We start from the raw sequence: 22,699 nt of genomic DNA on the forward strand, positions 1-22,699 counted from the left end.
CTGTCCGCCAGACTCGAAATCAGGCCCTTAAGGAAGGTTAGTAAGAACATGCACGACAGATAAGGTCATTTAAGCCAGTAGAACTTACTTTTCCTTCAATACTTCCAAGGTTGGTAAATGTTATACCAAAAGATTGAGTACTATTAACACCCAGGACTGCATCACTAATAGTTCTCTTGGGGTGTAACTGGTGTGTACACCAGCATTGTGCATTACCAGGGCCCTTTGGTAATACAGAAGGTGCCTCAGAAGCTTGCTTTACTCGTTTTACAATACAGATACTTCCAGCACATACGAAATGCATGTGTGATCTTAAGGGGATATTCCCTCATTTATGTGGGTGAGCTCCATCTAGATGAGGAAATACTTTGCTTCTGCGCCCATGTCGTATTATAGATGTGGGCAAGGAGGCAAATGAGCTGTCATCGGGAGCTCTGGCAGTGCAATGCAAGAATATGCCACAGAAGCAGTTCACCCCCAAGGCATTTGGGCTGGGCTAAGAAGGGTCCTATGAACCCCCTAGACATCCTCCTACAGGCAGAAACTGTCACTCACTCCACCCACCTGCAGGGGATCTCTGCCCCCTAAAAACACAGCTGAGATTGTGGCCTGTACAGTGAAAGGCAGTTTGGGTCCTTCACAAATGCACTGCCCAGGGCAGGGGTGAAGTCACAGCTGTGAGAAGTTGGCCTGGTATATGCTGTCCACTAGTTAAAGTGGGCACCTCGTACGAGTCCAAGCAGCCCTTATGGAGATTAGGTTAAATATAACCTTTATGAAAGCTATTCTAGTGGTAGCTATGGAGTGCAACCTTCAGGCTAAGTCTTGAAGGAATGTAAAGCAGCTTGTTTTACCAGATCAGAACCTCCTAAATAACCAAATGAAAGGAGAACCACACAAGTGTTATATAAAATATATATACATTTATTACTAAACACTCTCTATTAACCTCTATATGAGATTAGAGCAAAAGGCACACAATAATTAATCAATAGAATGACAGTAAGTAGCACAATACACAGTGGGCTCCAGGGGGAGACCAAACGATATATTTAAAAAATGGTATGACAACAACAACTTCACTGGACACAGTGCCTAGAGTACATAAAATCGCTGGGACCCCAAGGAACCACCCAAACGAGTGACACAGGGAGCCTACGGAGGACGAGTGCAGTGTGAGAACACAGACGCGTGTTCCGTACATCTCCATGGGAAAGTTGTGGTTGGAAAATTACAGTGTAAGGAATATTCGGAAAGGACTTCAAGCAAACCCTATGGAACATAGAAAGTACTAAGGCCAGCACCCTTGTGTGTACCGAGGTACCCATGTTACCCATTCCAGGGAAGCCGGGTGCTTAGGGATCAAGTGGTGTTGGAAACCCTCGTCATTTTCAATGGCGTGATGCAAAGAAGTGTTGCTGTCGGGTACGTGTAAAGTGTCCGGTGGAATCCAAGCCTGGATCCCAGGTGAGAAATACCTGAAAGCAGAGAGGACAGAGTTTGGGTCACTTCAGGGTGACCAGTGGCACGGTAGACGAATGCTCACTGATGTCGGGTGCTTCAGGTGTGAAGATTGGATGCTTGACTCTGCAGCCACGGGGACCAGGAGACATCAACGACAACCAAAGTCCGGAGGTGAGCTGTCCCACGAAGGATGTCAAGTGCTGAGGGGTCAGTGTCTGTATTGAACACCAACAAGCCTCGGCAAATGCAACCCACACGGGCAGAGGGAACAAGTCACAGTGAGGACCAGGAAGGTCCTGGAGACTCTCCAAGCTATGGAGAGTCAGGGCACATCTGGAGCAACCAGGAAAGCCCAAGGGAAATTAAAGTTACCTTCACAGGGACCCATAGGCCAATGGACCAGGGATCGCGAAAGGATCTCAAGCTGAATCACGAAGTAAAGGCCCAGGGAGCACTCATGGAGTGGAAGCTGGAAATCTTCATTGGAAATACAACACGGGGTCAGGACTACACATATCCCAAAGCAGAGCCTTAGGCATTGCCAAAAAGCATATGCTGCTGCAAATGTACACAGTGAACAGGGGTTCAGTTTGCATGGTCCCCACAAGGGATACTGGTCTCAGAACTGCTGAGAGAGCCGATCAACCTCAGAGGCGCTCGGAAACAAACCTCCTGTGTTGCAAAAATCTTCAGAGTCCTCAGGAGCTCAGGAGATGCAAACTGGTCAGCTGCGTTGAGGTGCCTGCTGCTGCAGGGGAGCAACTCCTTTACTCCAAGGGAGATTCTTCTGTCGTCCAGCAAAGTGTAGACCGTCAAAGTACTTGGTTTCTGCTTGCAGGGTTTAGTCCAGGTAAAATCTAAAGTTCTCTAGTCAGGGTTCCTACTTTATACCCAAGGAAGGGGTTGGACAAACTCTGGGGACCCACCTATGGGAGGCTCAGGACAGAGGGGTGGTTACACCCATGTCCTTTGTCCAGTTTCACGCCAGAGCAAGAGCAATTGTCTCCTGCAACCGGTTTGAGCTGGACTATGCACAGGGACACCAAATGTGCCCCCAGTTCAGACTTTCAGGCACTCTCAGAGTGCACCCACCCAGCCCCAATACACAAAATCCTGCCTGGGAGGCGGTCACACCTCCCTGTGACAGGAAACCTATTGTCAGGCCTTCCCCTGCTCGAGCTCAGCTCAGCAGCAGGAGCGCAGACTCGTGTCTGTGGCTGACTGCATCCATGTTATTTACGCCCAGGTCGAGAAAGCTGGTACCGGGTGTACCAGTGTTTCACAAAAGTCCCTCTAGAAGGGTGGAATCATACCTCCCCCTCAAGTTACTGGCAGGGAGGTATGATTTCACGGTGTTTGACATATTTCTAAGCAGCAGTTTAAATTTTAGCATTTACCGCGAGGTTATAATGCACTTAAGTATATTTGGTTTGGCTGCATCACAGGCAACCCCGGAGAACAGATCCCAAAAACTGCAGAGGGGCTCTGCTCATACAGGGGCGCCTCTCATACAAAACCCAGCACCCTGCCTTCAGGATTGATAATGCCTGCCATAGGGGTGGCTGATAGGTTTATATGCGGAGTGATTTAGAATAGATATAGGTAACCTATATCTAAGTAAAGGGTGCATGCACCACCTTGCGCAGGCTGCAGTAGCAGACTTGTGGTGTCATTTTGAATGGTCTCTCAGGGGTGTCATAATATATGCTGCAGCCCCTGGGAGGCCTCTGGGGTACCTATGCCCTGGGTACATTGTGTACCTTATACTAGGGACTGTTAAGGGTACCCTAGTATCCAATCTGGAGTGTACCTAAAGTACAGGCAATCACTTTAGAGGAGAAAACATCTAGACCTGGGTCCTGAATAGCAGGATCCTAGTCAGTCTAAGTCGAACACAGTGACACATCAGCAAGAAGTGGGGGTAACTATAACCAGCAGATCCTACTCTCCTACAACCCCCCCCTCCCCCAATGTAGGGACATTAAAATAACCTTGACCAGTTAAGTCTTCATGTTCTAAGTGGAAATATAATGAGAGTCCATCTGCATTGGCATGGTTACTCCCAGGTCTATGTTCCACTGTATAGTCCCTCCCAAGTAGGGAAATGGACCACCCCAAATGATTGGGGGTTTCACCCTTCATCTGTTTCAGTCATAAGAGGGGCTTATGGTCTGTCCGAACAATGAAGTGAGTGCCAAAGAAGTATGGCCTCAGCTTCTTCAATGCCCAAACCACAGCAAAGGCTTCCCTCTCAATAGCTGACCAACGTTTCTCTCTGGGGGTCAACATTCTGCTAATAAAAGCTACTGGCTGATCCTGACGCTCTTCATTCAGTTGTGATAACACAACCCATACCCCCAACTCAGATGCATCAGTTTGAACAATTAATTGTTTGGAATAGTCTGGACTTTGCAGAATGAGAGCAGTGCACATGGCCTGCTTCAGGTCATCAAATGCCTTTTGACAGCTGACTGTCCCCTGAACTTTCTTAGGCATTTTCTGGAAGTTAAGTCATTCAAAGGGGTCACTATGGATCCATAACCTTTGACAAACCTCCTGTAGTACCCAGTCGGGCCCAAGAAAGCTCTGACTGAGTCTGGGTAGTTGGAGCAACACTGTCCATGATGGTCTGGATTTTGCTCTGCAATGGTTGAACTGTCTTCCACCCACAAGGTGGCCTAGGTATACAACCTGACTCTGCCCTATCTGGCACATGATGGCCTTGATACTGAGGCCTGCTTTTTGCAGGGCCCCCAAAACATTTCTCAGGTGGACCAGGTGATCCTTCCAGGTGGAGTTAAAGACAGCAATATCATCTAGATAAGCTGCACTATAGTCATCCAGGCCTGTAAGGACTTTGTTCGCCAACCTTTGAAAAGTGGCAGGTGTATTTTTCAAGCCAAAGGGCATCACCACAAATTGGTAGTGCCCAATAGGGGTTGAGAATGCTGTTTTTGGCTTTGCATCCTCAGCTAATCTGCTTTGCCAGTAGCCAGCTGTCAGGTCAAATGTACTCAGAAACTTGGCTGAGGACAAAGTATTTATAAGTTCATCTGCCCTGGGTATTGGATGGGCATCGGTCCTAGTGACTACATTGAGACCCCTGTAGTCAACACAGAATCTCATCTCTCTCTCTTATAATTCTGGGTGTGAAGCTTTGGTATCAAGACTGCTGGGCTAGCCCAAGGGCTATCTGACGGCTTAATTACTCCCAATTACACAATTTTCTGGACTTCAGTCCTGATGCAGTCCCTAAAATGGTCAGGTTCCCTGTAAATCTTATTTTTAACAGGCTGATTATCACCTGTGTTCTCTTCATGAGTGCACTAGGTAGTCTGACTTGGACTCAGTGAAAACATATGTCTGAACTGATTCAGGACTCACCTACAATCAATTTGCTGCTGGTCAGTGAGGCTGCCTGCAAAGGCTACACCATCAACTGAACCATCATCAAGGCTCTGTGAGAGCAGGTCAGGGAGTGGATCACTCTCTTCCTCCTGTCCCTCATCAGTGGCCATGAGCAAGCCCATGTCTGGCCTGTCAACATATGGTTTGAGCCTGTTCACATGGAGCACCCTATGGGAGCTCCTGCAGGTTCCAATGTCCACCAGGTACTTAAACTCTCCCTTCTGCTCAATGATTATATGAGGGCCACTCCACTTGTCTTGTGGGGCTGCTGGGGCCAGAGGCTCGACACCCATACTTTCTGTCCCAGATCTTGTTTAGGCCTAAATGGCCTGCTACTGGGATTTCATGTGCCAGTATCAATTGGAAGCCCCTAAACTTCAGAGGTATAACCAACCTCCTGGTAGCACCAGGTTTGGGGTCTCTACCCTCTGAGTATAAGAATCCATCATCCCAGTAGATCCTGTGGGACCCACTGGCACTCCCAGCAGCCTCAGCAACAGCTTGCTGTGTGAGGTGTTCAATAGAGGGGCAGCTCAGCTGTTCCTGGCTCAGATCTACCCTGGAAGTGCCCCTTGTCCCCAAGAACTCAACCTGATCAGGCTCAAGTTCCTCTGAGACCGTTCCTTCTTCAGCACTAAGATCATCTCCCTCAAGAGACTGATCTGCATTCTGAGGCGGGGGGAAGACATAGCATTACCCAGGCTGCTCCTTCTCTTGGAAGGTACCTGATCCATTATTCCAGGATCCAGGGCCTGTTCAGTGGAAGACATTTTTGCCTGTGACCTAGTCATGGCAAACACATCTGCAGGGATGCCCAGCATTTCTGCATGTGTCCTGAGTTCAACTTCAGCCCAAGCTGAAGTTTCCAAATCATTGCCCAATAAGCATTCAACAGGGAGGTGTGCACTTACCACAACCTTCTTAGGGCCAGTTACCCCTCCCCGGGTGAAATTCACAACTGCCAAGGAATGGTCTGTCCTGACATTGCTTACATTGGTCACTTGGTACATCTCACCAAGTATGATCTGTTCAGGGCCCACAAGATCTTTTGTCACCATTGGGACACTTGCACATGTGTCCTTGTATGCCAAGGCCTCCTTACCATTGATCAAAGTCTGCTGTCTGTATTTGCCCATATTACTGGGACGGACAAGTAAGGAGGCAATATCCATGCCTCCATTACAGACTAACAGAGCCTGAGTTGGAATTCTGACTAGGCCAGAATCCACCTCAGATCCCAGGGTTAACCCTTCTACATCCTTATTTTGTAGATAAATAGATGGTGGCAGTGGATAACTTAAACAGCCAGCACCTCTGTTATATTTGCATATGGATTATATAATAACTGTCTCTTTCAAAGCGTGCTCTATATCTTTATACCGTGCCACCCACAGTATCATACAATATATTCAGAATTCTCCGTATATATAAGTGAAATTTAGAACATAGACAGAGTACAGCACAAATAAGTAGACGGCTAACTTCCCACAATCATCAAAGATATTTAATGCAAAAAATTCTTTAGGTGATTAGTTCAGCAAGCGATCTTTTTCACAGTTGCTCAGTTACAACCGACACGTGTTTCGTCGCCATTCGCGACTTTTTCAAGGCTGTTAACGAGATCATGCAAAGTATTTTTTATTATTTCTATTCTAATGGAGAGATGTGTCATAAAGTGAAAAAAATCATATTATTATTAATATCTCTGTTGTGCTGCTTAAAGTCCCCCTCCACTTTGGTTTGAAGCACATGCAGTACGGAACCACACCCAGTCCCCTCATTGGGCAACCCCCCAGGAGGTGCAAACCCCCCTCCCAGCAATGCAGGACTTAGACCCTTTTCGGCCATTTTCCCCAACCAGGGAATCACCTAGCAGGACACCGTCTTTTCCACACCTTCCTCGGTCAGCTTGCTCAATACAAAGGACAAATGGCGCCCAGGCTTCCCCAATCGAACCAGGCAGTGATTCAACCCCATCAGCCTCGCAGCTCTTGTTACAAACAATGGACACAATTGCCAAAGCAATGTCCTACCAAGCTGACAAGCTGGATACCCAAGTGGACCTTCTAAGCATTCTAGCAATTCACGTTCAGGGGGTAGAACAGAAACTGCAAAGCTTCAACGAGATGGTCTTGAGGGTGCAGCGAGACCAGGAAACTACATATCAAACGTGTAACTGCCATTGCACCCAAATAATAGACAAACTAGCGGAGGTCCCCACCATCCTCTCAGATCTACTTGTCTCAAGTATGGAAGCCACAGAAAAGGACGCCCCGCAAACAGTGAAAGATAATAAAGCACTAAGGGAGACTGACCCCGAATCACCCAACCATGTGGGCAAACAGATACAAAGCTGCGCAGTTCCCTTTTCAAATCAATTACAGTTAGACCTTCCAGCACCTAGTCCAGCAACTACTGTCACCAACCCAAATATCTCAGTCTTACAAATAGCTGAAAATGTGGAGCAACCACTATCCGAGCCACTCACACCAATCAAGTTACTAACCAAGCGTGAGAGAAAACGCCTAAGAAAAACAAGAAACAAAAGGCAACCTAGACAGGCAATCAATTCATTTCCTGTGCAAACCAACCAGAACCGAATGAGAGCGACCACGATGAAGCCCTCACTCCTCCTGACACAACTCCATACAATTATCAATTGAATCACCCACCCACGCAATTCACCCACGCAAACCGTCCAACTAACATCAAAAGGGAATTACCGCAGTCTGAGAAAGTATATGGTATTTTTAAGCCACCACCGAAAGTAAAACACCTTAAATCCACCAAGGAAACCCACTCAGTAAACTCACCAATTAAACTAAAGAAACCTATGATAGATACAACCACACTAAGTCCACGCAATGCGCTTTCAGTTACCGAAAATCTAGGGGACAATATCTGTCAAACCGACACAGCCAACAATTCTAATGTGGGAAGCAATCAAGCAACCCGGACAATTGTACATAAACATCCAACCGAAAACAATGCTGACGTAACCTTGACCACTTCTCTGAGAACAAAAGCGCCATCACTGCCCGACAACGTCTTGGGAAGGGCAGTACACCCAGCATCGCACCAGGATTTCTCCTCAAATCCCAACAAATTAGACTTCATCCCCCACTATGTATCAAGGGGAAATCATGACATTTTAAATAGAAGCATTCTACTTATACTCTTTAAAGCACTGCCCCCCCTGAGTCACATAAATACCAGTGACATTGTTAGTATTGCATTTAAACAGAATACGTTCTTCAAGGGACAGGAAATCACCACAGCATCGTTCTCAGCCACCTCCTTTAGTGAACAAATTTGTCAGCAGAGGGATCAATTTGCAATGTGGGGTATCGAGTTAAAAAAGATCGACCACCCCTGCTACCCCAACCTGCTCCAACCAGTCTACCCATCAGTGGGTCTGCTAAAAGGGGCAAAAGGCTCGGACCATCAAACTTTCCAAAAAAGAAACAAGTGCATGTCCAAGAACATTACTATCACCTTTGCTAACCCAGAATGCATTAAGTCCCTTGGACCCCTGGACCGAACCACAGCCGGAACAACTCAAGATATGGCATGAATCAACACTCGTGCAGCTTCCAATCGTCTCCAAGGCTGCAACATCTGCTCCTGGAAAGTGTTCGGGCTTAACACAAATCTTGAAGATCCAGGCTTCATGGAATTTATTTTAAATTATAAAATTCTTCTCTTCCAGGAAACTTGGATGATTAATCCTACTCCCATAACTGGATACAAGGAATTCCAGTGCCCCGCCGAAAAGGCAGGAACACTAGGGAGAGCCAAAGGAGGGCTTTCAACGTTTGTCTCAACCGATATTCCATGGCAAGCATCAACCATAGAACTCGAGTTTTCTTGGCTGCAATGTGTCAAACTTGAAGCCCCGCCTCTAACTTGTTTGCTGATACTCAATATCTATATTCACCCATCGTTCAGTCGGAAAAAGATATGTGTAGACCATCTATTAGCAACAATGACAACCTTAAAACTTGCCTATCAGGAAGCAAATATCATCCTGTCTGGGGACTTTAATATGAACTTACTTAAAGCCATTGACGAGCGCACACACGCACCGAAACTACGAGAGTCGCTCGGCAAGAGATGTGCGGCCGGTCTGGCGGACCTTTCAATGCGAATGCTAAACGGGAGCAGCCCGACAGACTGTCCAGCTGCACACACCAGGATTACTCACAAATCTGCCTCAACAATAGACTACACTTTCACGGATCAAGAGCTTTCCCCCTTTATCACGAATTTCCAAATATTGGATAGGACTGAAAGCGACCACCAACCGCAAACATTCACGCTACTAATTAATACAGACTACGCAGAGCCATCCAGAGTATTATCACACCAAACGCAATGCTTTAACTTAAAATGTCTGGTCTGGAAATCAGATTCGATTAACGACATCATGGGGATATGTACCAACCGCTCGAAAGACTTCAAACAGAACCCATCAACACTCAGGCATGGGAGTGCTTTATCCTAGAATTAAATCAAAAATGTTGCAAGCAGGCCATTGGGAAAAAAGCCAAAAGTCATCAAGGGGCTGAATGGTTCACAAAATACCGCAGGAAGCAAAAACAACAAATTGAACAAACACCTCAGGAGATTACGCACTCAGTGCTCTGCCCTCTCACAGGACCTCCTGCAACTCATCGCCAAAGCCAGAAAAGACGTAAAAAAAGACATCAATGCAGCTAAAAAAGCGTTACAAGAACAACTATGGGCCAAACTCCACCATTCTACCAAACAAAGGGACTCAAGGCAGTTCTGGTCAATAATTAACCAGTTAGCAAACGGCAGGAACTTGCACCACAATTCTGGCATCATGGAGGACTCCTGGAGTGCCCACATTAATTATCTATACAGCGACATGTCAATGGTTTGTCCAGTAACTCACGGCCTGGAATCAGGCGAGACGCCAACTGTTGTAGGTCATGCCAGAACCACCCCCAAATTCGAAGCATTCAAATACTCTCTGCAAATCTGGAAGGAGCAAGTATTAAAAATCATTAAAAAACTAAGACCCGAGGGAGCCCCAGGACCCAAAAAGTTGCCAAACGCCTTGTTTCGGTACAACCCTCCATTCTGGTCTGATCTCCTCACGCCACTTTTTTCTTCAATTCTAGCTTCTTCCCCCATCCCAGACTCTTGGAGGGGCAGTATTTTAAATCCAATACACAAGTTGGGTCCCCGCTCTGACCCCTCCAACTACTGTTTGATAGCCTTAATTGATGTGGAGGCGAAATGTATGCATCAAACTTGCTGGCTGACCTGGGGGACTGGGTCGGAAGCAGTAACCTCATCCCCTACACCCAAACAGGATTCAGGGCAGGGATTGGCACACTCACGAACATCTCCGCGGTTACCCTGCTAGCCAACCAAGCTCTCGCAAAGTCCAGGCCTCTGTATGCTTGCTTCATAGACCTGAAAGCAGCCTTCGACAAAGTCCAAAGAGCCAAGCTATGGGTAAAAATGCACAACTGGGGTGTTCCAACCAAACTCCTGGATGCCATAATCAACTTGTATTCCCAGACGTGGGTTCAGGTCAGGAAAGGCGACGGGCACAGCATAACCAAAAAGATTCAAACCCTTAACGGGCTAAAACAAGGGTGTGTGCTGGCACCCTGCTTCAACTTAGCTATTGATGTATATGTGTTTTAATCCACATATGTAAAGAGTGCCTCACATTTTAAACCACCTGCCTGAGGATGGGCGTGCATAAGGGAAGTGAAGAGTCAAACCACTGCTATATAGGCACATTTGTGCTCTTAAAAGAGTTTTCCTCCTTTTGATGTTGCACTAATGCCAATTTGTACATACCAAAATGTGTTTTTGCTCTGAAATGTGATTTGGGCTTGTAAAAGTGTTTCTACATTCTTCCTGATGTTACTTGAATGGGGATTTTACACCTTTGTTTGATTTTGCTCCTAAATGCTATATTGCTCCTAAATGTAATACCATAGTGCTGCTTATTTTACACCAAGGGTGATTTTATAGCTGAAAGTTATTATGTACATAAGGTTACTTAACACCTAAATGGGTTCTTACACCTGATAGTATACCAGCACTTCTGGTGATCTTATGTCAATGGTGGAATTTCACCTTAATATGAGTTTGCATCTACATTTGATTTTGCATATAAATTACAATGCTGCACCATGTTAATTTTGCACCAACATTTAATTTCACACCTGTCATACACCTTTCACTTTATATAGCTAGATTGGGGACTTAAGCACTTATTTTTTCCCAAACAGAGTACATCCTCTTTCCCTCAAAGGAACAAATTATATATCGTACAGTCTAAAAAGTGAGTCCCAGTAAGGGCGACTGTCTTTCAATCATCCCCTCATCTGTCTGGCCAAAAACTTTAAAAGTGCTTTTACTCTCTGTTCAAGGGGCGGTCTTGGTCCTGCTAGATCTTTCAGCTGCCTTTGACACCGTCAACCACCAAATCCTGCTCACACGGTTAAAAGAGATTGGGATAGGGGGTTCTCTACTCAACTGGTTTGAGTCGTTCCTCTCAGAAAGATCTCAAGCGGTATCCCATCCTCATTTCGAATCAGAATTTAAAGATATTCAACATGGGGTACAACAGGTTTCAGCCTTGAGCCCTATTCTGTTTAATGTCTATCTCCGACCACTGTTGATTTTGATAAAAAAAATTTGGGTGTCTCCTTCATAAATTACACGGATTACACCCAACTAATAATATCATTAGACTAAACTGACTCTACTCAGCTAGAAATCTTTCATGTTTGTTTAAACAAAATGGCTAATTGGCTTAACAAAAACACACTCAAATTCAATGGAAATTAAACTGAATTTCTGTGTTGCTTCCCGGGAAACTACAGTATCAGCTCCCAGGGGACTTCTGGCATTGGTTAAAAGGTTTAGATTTAAAGACAGAACAATCTGTCCGAAGTCTTGGAGTGCAAATTGACGAGAACATTTCCATGGAGGCCTATGCCAATTAAACAGTGGCCACTTGCCACACACTTCTGAGAAATCTGAAGAAAATTGTCCCCCTTCTAAAACAACCAGCTAGGAAGCGGGTAGTGAAATGTACGGTGCTGAGTAGACTGGATTATTGGAATTCTCTCCTTATAGGGATCCCAGAATATCTGCTTAAACTGCTCCAGAAGATACAATTGTTGGCTGCTAAGTTAGAGTTAAACAAAACCAGATTTTACTCAGCATCTGGCACTTTGGAAGAATTCCACTGGTTACCAGTGAAGGAAAGATGCATCTTCAAGGCCATGTGCATAATGGATGTAGCCCTGAACAGTAGCCAACCCAGGTCTCTAAAAGAAACATTATGTCACTGCAAATCTGTTCGGTCCCTAAGATCATGCGGAAGAACACTTGAAAGTATTGCAAAGCAGCGAAAAGTGCTGCTTTGCATTACTTAGCACCAAGGGAGTGTACCATGGGTGGTGCATGGGCATTTCCATGCAACCACCCAAGGTTTCTGATGCTAAGCTCTATTTACTTAAGAAAACACACAGAGTTTAGCTGAAGAAAATAGCACATAATTCAAGTAGGTGCTGTGAAGGAGAAATGTTTTCATTTCCCCTTCCTTTTCCGACTTTGTATGTGTGCTGCACTTTAAAGCACACATATGAAGTGGGAAACAGTTTAAAGTTAGTCTGAGTGTAGTATTTTGTACTGGAAGGCTGTCCTTCAAACATGAAAACTATTGTAGACTCAATTAGACACCCTTGCACTATGGTGCAAAGGTGTGTGCTTGGCGCACAGTAGCTAACTCCAGTGCTGATGCTAGGGGGAGGGGAGTGATATATCTCTCTAAATTTGGCACTCGTGAGTGCTATAATTCTGTAAATATTGCACTCTCTTCTCCTTGGGCAACGCAGCACAGCTTTTTTGCTTGCACGCTGCGTTGTGTGAACCCTTGTTTATATCTGCCCCTAAACTTGATTTTGCACCTTAATGTGTTTTTATGCACAAAGTGATTATTGCACATAAAAATGGTTCCACACCCCTATTGCTTTTGCACTAAGGGTGGCTTTGGTCCTAACTGTGATTTTCCACCTAATTGTCATTTTGAACTATAATGTGTTTCCACAATCCCGCTTATTTTACACCAAGGATGATTTTACTCCTGGAAACAATTTTATATCTGAGAATGTTTGCACCTATATGTTAGTTTTGCTCCTAAATTTGATTTTGTATTTAAACGTCTCTGCATTTCTGTTGATGTTTTACCTGAATGAGATTTGGCACTTAATTGTGTTTTTGAACTTTAGAATGCTGCAACAACCCTGCTTTCTAAAAGGGTGCCCCTAAAGATGTTCTCCACACTCTTGCTCATGATTTCCTGAAGTAACTTCTAAATCTTACTTTGCACCTAATTGTGATTGTGTAACAGAATGTGAAACCATAATTCCACTTTGGTTGCAGCAAGGCACATTTTGCCCATAAATAAGGTTTAAAATCTAAATATGATTTTGCATCTAAATGTGTTTTTGCGCCTAAAAGTGTTTCATTCTCCTAGTGATGCAGTACCATGGTTGTTTTGGCAACTACATGTGATTTTGCACTGACAATTGATTTTGTATCTAAATGTGTTTTTTGCACCCAAATGTGATTTTTGGTTGGACAGATGTTTAAACATTCTTGCAAAGTTTGCACCAAAGGTAGCTGTAAACCTCAAAGTGAATTTGCACCTAATTGTTTTCCCCTTTTATGTGATATGTGTTCTTAATCGTGTTTTTACTCTCTTGCAGATGATGCATTAAAAGTGGTTTTGAACCTAAGTGTTGTTCACCTAAATATAATTGTGCTGTTGGATGTGATACCTAAATGATAAATGAATCAAGAGTGAATTTGTACCACAAGTGTATATTTAAAAGTTATTTCTGGACCTAAAAGTGATTGTTGTACCTTAATGTGATGTTCCACATCAATGTAGTGTGTGCTCCTAAATGTTTACCAAACTCATTATGAATTCGTACCTGAACGTAGTATCAACCAAATGTGAAGCCATACGGATGCATACCTTGTACACCTAATATGTCATCCTCTACCACATTTTCTTTCTTTACTGAGTAATGAACTATTACTACGTATTGTGGCTATTGTATACTGAATCTGCTTCTCAAGTTCAATAGTTTACGTGTTTTTCACATGATCTTTTGGCAATGATACCTAAAACAAGGACACCATCACATCTGACTCCAAGATGCATATAACAGCAATGGCCTCATCCTTATCAGTCCTACCCTCAAATTCCACGAGCTCTTAAGCCTCAAAGTTAACCTGCACTCCTTATTAGTGGTAATAATAATAATATCTTTATTGTCTAATTAATTAAAATCATTACAATTGGAAAATTGAAATCAAATACATGTTCTTTCGCTGAGCCTTACCCAGGCCTGGTCGCCCCCACGCTCCTCCTGCCTGCCTGCTGTTTGCTCCTGTGCTCGCCTAGGGTGACCAAGCCGCCGCTGAGCCGCCCGCCCGCACCAGACTTTCCCGCTGCTGCCTCCCTGCGGCCCGGCCCCCCGCCAGCCCATTGGCCGCCCCGCTCCCGCCACCCAGCTGACCCTCCCTCCCGGCTACCTTCTTAAGGAGACCTCTCCTCACCTCGGGAGCGACCGCTGAGCCTTACCCAGGCCTGGTCGCCCCCACGCTCCTCCTGCTGCCTGCTGTTTGCTCCTGTGCTCGCCTGCTTTTGCTCCTGTGCTCGCCTGCTGATTGCTCCTGTGCTCGCCTAGGGCGACCCAGCCGCCGCTGAGCCGCCCGCCCGCCCGCACCAGACTTTCCCGCCGCTGCCTCCCTGCGGCCCCGCCCCCCGCCAGCCCATTGGCTGCCCCGCTCCCGCCACCCAGCTGACCCTCCCTCCCGGCTACCTTGTTAAGGAGAACTCTCCCAACCTCAGGAGCGACCGCTGAGCCTTACCCAGGCCTGGTCGCCCCCACGGTCCTCCTGCTGCCTGCTGTTTGCTCCTGTGCTCGCCTGCTTTTGCTCCTGTGCTCGCCTGCTGATTGCTCCTGTGCTCGCCTAGGGCAACCCAGCCGCTGCTGAGCCGCCCGCCCGCACCAGACTTTCCTGCCGCTGCCTCCCTTCGGCCCCGCCCCCCGCCAGCCTATTGGCCGCCCCGCTCTCGCCACCCAGCTGACCCTCCCTCCCGGCTACCTTCTTATGTTGACCCCACGCAGCGCAGCGATCACGCGCAGCGGGCGCGCTGATTGTGCGCCGAAGACGCGCCAAAGGCAAGCCCGTCTGCGCCCGTCCGCGACTGGACCGCGCCCAGCGCCAGAACCCCTGGCCCCCGCAGAGGCCAACCCACCCGCCGGACCTACGACGCCGCCACACTCAACGCACTCAACACCGGCCGGATCCCCGGATGCTACCGTGCCACCCCGCGACGCACCCACGGACCCTTCAGCTGCCACTCCTGCATCTTCTCCTGCAACCGGACCTGCACCGCACCAGCCAAGCCGAGCACCAGCAGCAACTACCTGAAGTTCATCCTGCTCAACACCCGCTCCGTCCACAGACACGCCGTGGAACTCTGGAACCTGCTCGACACCACATCTCCGGACGTCGCCTTCCTCACGGAAACCTGGATGAACGCCTCCTCAGCGCCCGACATCGCCATCGCCATCCCGGACGGATACAAGATCACCCGGAGGGACCGCGTCATCCAGACAGGAGGAGGCATCGCCATCGTCCACAAGAACACCATCCGCATCTCGACCAACTCGGATGACACCCTCACAGCCGCCGAACATCTTCACTTCCAGATACACACCGACCCCAAGACCACACTCAGAGGCACCCTCATCTACAGACCCCCAGGACCCCGCACACAATTCAGCGAAGACATCGCAGACTTCATCAGCCCGCACGCCCTCCCCTCCGCTGACTACATCCTCCTAGGGGACCTCAACTTCCACCTGGAGAACAAAAAAGACAGCAACACCAACCTCGGACTCAAGCAACTGGGTAACACCCCCACCCACTACGCCGGACACACACTTGACCCCGTCTTCTCCTCCAGCAAGGACATCTCCTTCAGCCACTCCACCGGACTCCACTGGACAGACCACAGCTGCGTCCACTTCAGCTTCAGAAGGACCACGACCCACCACCACCAGCAACAGGTTCCCCGTAGGAGCTGGAACAAGATCACCTCCGACCAGCTCTCCACATCCCTGAACCAGAATCCTCCCGCCAACTCAACGGACCCCAACCAGGCAGCCAACAACCTCACACAGTGGATCACCAACTGCGCTGACGACCTCGCACCCCTGAAAAACCATCCCAGCAGGCCCGGCAGCAAGAAGGCTTCCTGGTTCAACAACGATCTCATAAACTCCAAGAAGAACTGCCGCACCCTCGAGAAAGCCTGGCGCAAAGACCCGACTACAGACAGCATGACTGCCCTCAAGCACGCCACCCGCAAACACCACCAGCTGATCCACACCACCAAGAAGACAGCATTCAAGGAACGACTAGACAACAACGCACACAACAGCAAAGAACTCTTCAGCATCGTAAAAGAGCTCTCCAACCCCAGCACCTGCAACAACGACATCACACCGTCGCAAGACCTCTGCGACTCACTCGCCTCGTTCTTCCACAGCAAGATCGCCGACATACACAACAGCTTCGGCACACAGCCCATGCACCCAAACACCGAACCGACGCCCCCCACCACCACCCTCTGCGCCTGGACCCCGGTCAGCACCGAAGACACCATCCGCACTATGAACACCACCCACGTAGGATCACCAACCGACCCATGCCCCGCCACGTCTTCAACAGGGCCACCTCCGTCATCGCACCCCAACTCTGAGACGTCATCAACTGCTCCTTCGACACCGCCACCTTCCTGGAGAGCTGGAAGCATGCCGAACTCAGTGCCCTCCTGAAGAAACCATCAGCGGACCCCACCGACCTCAAGAACTACCGCCCCATCTCGCTCCTCCCTTTTCCTGCCAAAGTCATCGAGAAGATCGTCAACCGACAGCTTGCCGCCTTCCTCGAGACGAACAGTTCCCTCGACCTCTCGCAGTCCAGCTTCCGAGCTAACCACAGTACCGAGACCGCCCTCATCGCAGCCACTGACGACATCCGTGCCCTGCTCGACAACGGGGAAACAGCGGCCCTCATCCTCCTGGATCTCTCCGCAGCGTTCGACACTGTCTCCCACCGCACCCTAGCACATCGCCTCAGCAACATCGGAATCCAAAAGAAGGCTCTGGAGTGGATCATCTCGTTCCTTGCCGAAAGAACCCAGAGAGTCCGCCTCCCCCCGTTCAGATCCGAGGTCATCTGCGGCGTACCACAGGGATCATCACTCAGCCCCACCCTCTTCAACATCTACATGAGCCCCCTCGCGGCCATCGCACGCCAACACAACCTCAACATCATGTCCTACGCCGAAGACACTCAGCTGATCCTCTCCCTCACCAACGACCCAGCCACCGCCAGAACCAACCTACACGAAGGGATGAAAGAAGTAGCCGAGTGGATGAAGACCAGCCGCTTGAAACTCAACACAGACAAGATGGAAGTCTTCATCCTGGGACCATCTTCCTCCGCCTGGGACGACTCCTGGTGGCACCCTGCCCTGGGCAGCGCACCCAAACCAACGGACCACGCACGCAACCTGGGCTTCATGCTGGACTCCTCCCTCTCGGTGACCAGACAAGTCAACACCGTCTCATCCTCGTGCTTCAATATCCTACGCATGCTCCGTAAGATCTTCCGATGGATCTCCACCGAAACCAGGAAGACTGTCACACAGGCACTCGTCACCAGCTGACTGGACTACGGAAACACCCTCTACACCGGAACCACTGCCAAACTACAAAAGAGACTCCAATGCATCCAGAACGCCTCCGCACGACTCATCCTGGACGTTCCCCGCCACAGCCACATCTCCGGACACCTGAGAGACCTTCACTGGCTCCCCGTCAACAAGAGAATCTCGTTCCGACTCCTCACCCACGCACACAAGGCCCTCCACGACCTGGGCCCCAGGTACCTCAACAACCGCCTGACCTTCCTACACTCCCACCCGCCAGCTCCTTTCGACCAGCCACGCCCTCGCTGCCGTTCCACACATCCGAAGAGCCACCATGGGAGGAAGATCCTTCTCCTACCTGGCAGCCAAGACATGGAACTCCCTCCCCATCCACCTCCATCAGACCCAAGACCACCTCTCCTTCTGGAAGCAACTCAAGACCTGGCTGTTCGAGCAGTAGCAGACCCCCCTCCCCCAAGCGCCTTGAGACCCTCCGGGTGAGTAGCGCGCTATATAAATTACTTGATTGATTGATTGATTGATTGGTTCTTTCCTGTAAATAGCTTACAGGGGAAATACTATTTCAATAACCATAAAAATTCTATAAGACTCAAACCAACATTTCTTCAGTTGTTATGACATTTTGAGGGTGACATGCCATACTGGGAACAGTGAGACCTTGTATGCATATTGACATATTGCAGAATAGTGTTTTTTTCTCAAAATATATATTAAAAAGCATTTTCTCCATGATCACATCATTAAAATTCATTCTATAGATACAATAAAACCAATAAAAATATGTTATGGAAGACATATAGAAAATGCTGTAGAAGGTGGAATAATATAATCCACACTACCACCTTCTAGTGAGCTACATCTTATATAAGATTATACATGTTAGTCTGGTATGGTGGTGAGTCCTAAACAGTAAAGTATATACATGCTTTATATTGTACATAATTATAGTATATTAGTTAAAAGGCCTTCATATTCACCTTTCTATGGGGGTTCTACATCCTAGTTCAGCATGTGATCAGCTAAATGAATAAACTTAATAAATTGTGTGGTTAAGTAGACTGATTACTCTGAGAGACAACTTATAACAGCTTGTCGGTGGGTTCTCACCCCCTGGGTGTTAAAAACAGGTTTTAACAGAACTTGCCGCTCTTTTAATAAATGTGAGCAAATACACACCATATGTAATAAAGTTTCCTATGAAGCACCACATAGATGTCAACACTTAATTGACCATTTTTGTAATTCCTAAATTCTTATAAGTTTTAACGGATTCGACCGCTACGCCATTTGCTTTCCATTCTCTCATACCACGTTTGGAATAACATTTAATCATGATTTTAGTTTTCTTTGGATTCATTTGGGGGATATTAGCTATATTATAGTAAATGTGTCTACTAGGCGGTGTATACCAATTGGGGTATGCTGTATTTTATATTGGTTCCTCAAGTATTTGGCGAGTGGGAATTAACTTTTTTAATTGAAGAGATATGTTAGCCATAAATAAATTAAAAAGACATGGAGCTAAAACACAGCCTTGTTTCAAACCACGGGAAATTTGAAATCAACGGGTTGTACGACTACTGTCATCCAACTATACCCGAACCCAGATATTTGTGTAGAGCAATTTAATCATGTTCAGGAGTTTCTGCAGAACACCCCATGTTGCCAACTTTGACCAAATAAGATTTCGGGGGCCGAGTCAAAGGAGCTTTCATGTCAACAAAATAAATATATACATTTTGACATTTGTATTTTGCCCGCTCTGCCATCAGTGTGAGGGTATTGCCTGCTCTGCCATCAGCGTGAGGGACAGTTAGTTTGCAACTGTCAATTGTCCTCTTCGAAATCTAGTTTTATTGATTGGGATTATATTTGATGTATCAGCCCATTCTTCCAGATCCTTAAGTAGGTATGTAGCGAAGACCTTTGCCTCCACATCTGTTAGAGCTATTAGCCGATAAGTAGCAAGGTTGTCTGCCGGGCCACTCTTATGGATTGGTTATGTGATGCTTCCTTGCTAGGATTGCAGGATCCGGTTTTGTACTTATTATGGCTTTGAATAATGGAGTTAAAATTCTTGCCCATAGGTCAATATTAGCTTGGAAGATGACCTTAGGAAAGGCATTTGGACCGGGAGCTCCATTTGCTCTAATCCCACCTATTGTTGATTTCAAACATTTAGTTATTTATAGATTCAATTATAAGTACATTTTCAACATAAGGAATGTCTTTCTTCCTGCTATCGCAAAGAATGGTGGTAGAATTCGCTGTAAAAGACCACTGTACGTTATAGTTTGTATTATATTCCGATGATGTCCCATACAGCTCAAAAATTAAGGTTTCCCACCCTGATTCTGTAATATTTGCACTTTTGCCCTTACACTGCCATGTTCCAGGTCATTGATTATTTTCCAGAAGGCTCTTAAGTTATTGGTTGTGCATGATTGGTGCAGCTTTGCCCATATTTCCTGATTGTGAGTCCTTTTAGCATTCCAGATTTCCTGTTTATGTGTTCTTCTTAGCCCTTTCATTAAGTGTTATTTTTCGAAATCATAATATTGCAATCAGTTAGCCTATAAATTGCCCTTGTTGCCTTGTTGAGGACTTTTTTCTGTAAGCATAACCTGTGCAAGTACCATCTATTATGTGTTGCTCTAATCTGGTAGCCCCTAGACAAACTTTTGTTTGGAAAATTTTCTATTAATGAAGCACAAAGACTCATCCATGTGTCCACTATGGATTTACCAGATCTTGTTTCTGTAGCAACCGGATTAGTTTGTCGTTCAGCGAAACCAATAATCTTTTGTTGCTTGGATGACTGCCATGTCAGTCTTTTTAGATTAAAGGCGGTTGACACTTGCTGGAGACTTTGTGACTTTTGATGATATTGTACAGCTAATGTCAATGTTATTATTTGAGGACTATGGTCGCTTTCCACATGTAGGGCTATGTGGTACACATCATTTCTAATGGCTAGATCTTTTGAAGTGACAGTATAAATAATTATGGAATTTCATTTAGAGTTTTTATATGTGGGGATCACAATATCCTCGTGCTGAAGCTCTTCTAGCAGCAACATCAGATTACATTTATACCATTGGGTATAAAACATCTTGGTTATATTTGCTAAACAATCAAAAATTATATGCACTATGTCGGCTTTCTCCGTCGAACACCTGAAGCATTTCCCATCATGAAGCTCATGAAGCCCCCCCACTTCATCATTTTCACAGGAGTATGATATAGAATAAACAAAGTTTTGTAGTGTTGAGTACGTAAATTCACTGTCAGCATGACTTTGGTAGCCATATCAATCGATAATTGAACATAAAGACCAATCTTCCCAAAACGTTCACCCCACTTTGTATCTTGCAACACAATATCATCCTGTTCACACTCCAACAATATGCCATACAATGCCCCAATCTTAACTCTTTTTCAAAGCCTCTATTAAAACATTAGACATTATTGGCGTGCGTTTGCAATGTTTTACAAGATAGCCGCGGATTTGCAAATATTTAAAAAAATATTTTTGGGGCAACTTATATTTTCCAACAAGATCTGTAAAGGAAACCATAACTCCTTCACTATACAGATCCCCTAGCCTTTGTATCCCTTTATCCCTCCAAGTAGCCATTTTTGCATCCCGAAAAACCACGGGAAATATTTCCATAGAATTCAAAGGCGTGTAATAACCTATACGACCTATAGATATGATTTTACGTATCGACTTCCATACTCAGTAAGCTGCAACTGCAATTTTAAATTGTGTCCTTTTAAAATAACTCGGTTCATAAAATTTGAGTAATTTCTTGCTCGCCTGATTCCCCATCAACATTTGATATATATTCGGAGCTTCAAATGATCACATTTCCATCTCGATCACCAAATACTGCATACTCTGCAGCAGACAAATTAAATAATAAAATGTGAAGTTCGGCACGCCCCACCCCCAACGTTCCAAAGGTAATTACATAAACTTTGAAGCTCGGCGTGCTTGCTTCTGGCCCCATATAAATCTGTCTGCGAAAGACTGTAACTGCAATAATTGTTGTCGAGTAAGCTCGAGCGGTACTGTCCTAAAATAATACATAGCCCTAGGGAAAATACACATTTTTAAAACATTACAACACCCAACCATTGATAAATGGAGACATTTAAGGAAAGTATGTCCGCCCAATTGACTTCTACAATTTCTCAAAGTGCCTGCCGAATCCTTATACCCAGATACCTTGCTTCTGGCATAACTCGAGCTTCACCGGGGCAAAGCCCCTCAGTACAAAGAACCGGGTCTTAGAAATATTAAGCTTGTAACCAGCGACTGCCCCAAATTTTCACGTCACATTTTCTATTTCCAACAAAGCTTGCGCAGGATCAGGTGTTATTACCGCTATATCATCTGCATAGGCAAGAACACAGGTTTGATACTCCCCGACAACCATTGACTGTATATTATTCGTTGTTTCCAACAATTGTACCAGCGGATTGATATAGATCGCAAATAGTAGAGGCGAGCATGGGCAACCTTGTCGAGTCGTCCTGGTTATATATACAAAGGGTGACTCCTGCCCCATTACGCAGATTCTAGCCTGCTGTTGTTTATACATAGTTTGTATCGCTTGCAAAAAATGAGATCCAAGACCCATTTTAAGCATTGTAGCCCAAAGAAATGACCATGACACACAATTAAATGCTTTTTCAGCATCTAAACAAATTAAGCCAATATGTTTTTGCTGTACATTAGCATAGTCGAGCAATGTAATCACTCTATGTATATGATTAACAGTACTCCTACCAGGCAAAAAACCATGCTGGTGGCGAGATACCAGCGGGGATAAAACTTTTCAAGTTGCAAGAATTTTCGAATAGACCTTGCTATCAGCGTTAATTAAAGAAATAGGTCTATATGACCCCGGCAACCTAGAAGGTTTGTCTTTTTTTTTAAAGATCACAATATTGGCATCGTCCCAAGATGGTGGAGGGTCCCCACACTAAGCTGCTATAAAT

The sequence above is a fragment of the Lissotriton vulgaris genome, chromosome 12, assembly GCF_964263255.1.
Source record: "Lissotriton vulgaris chromosome 12, aLisVul1.2, whole genome shotgun sequence".
NCBI classification, from domain to species: domain Eukaryota; kingdom Metazoa; phylum Chordata; class Amphibia; order Caudata; family Salamandridae; genus Lissotriton; species Lissotriton vulgaris.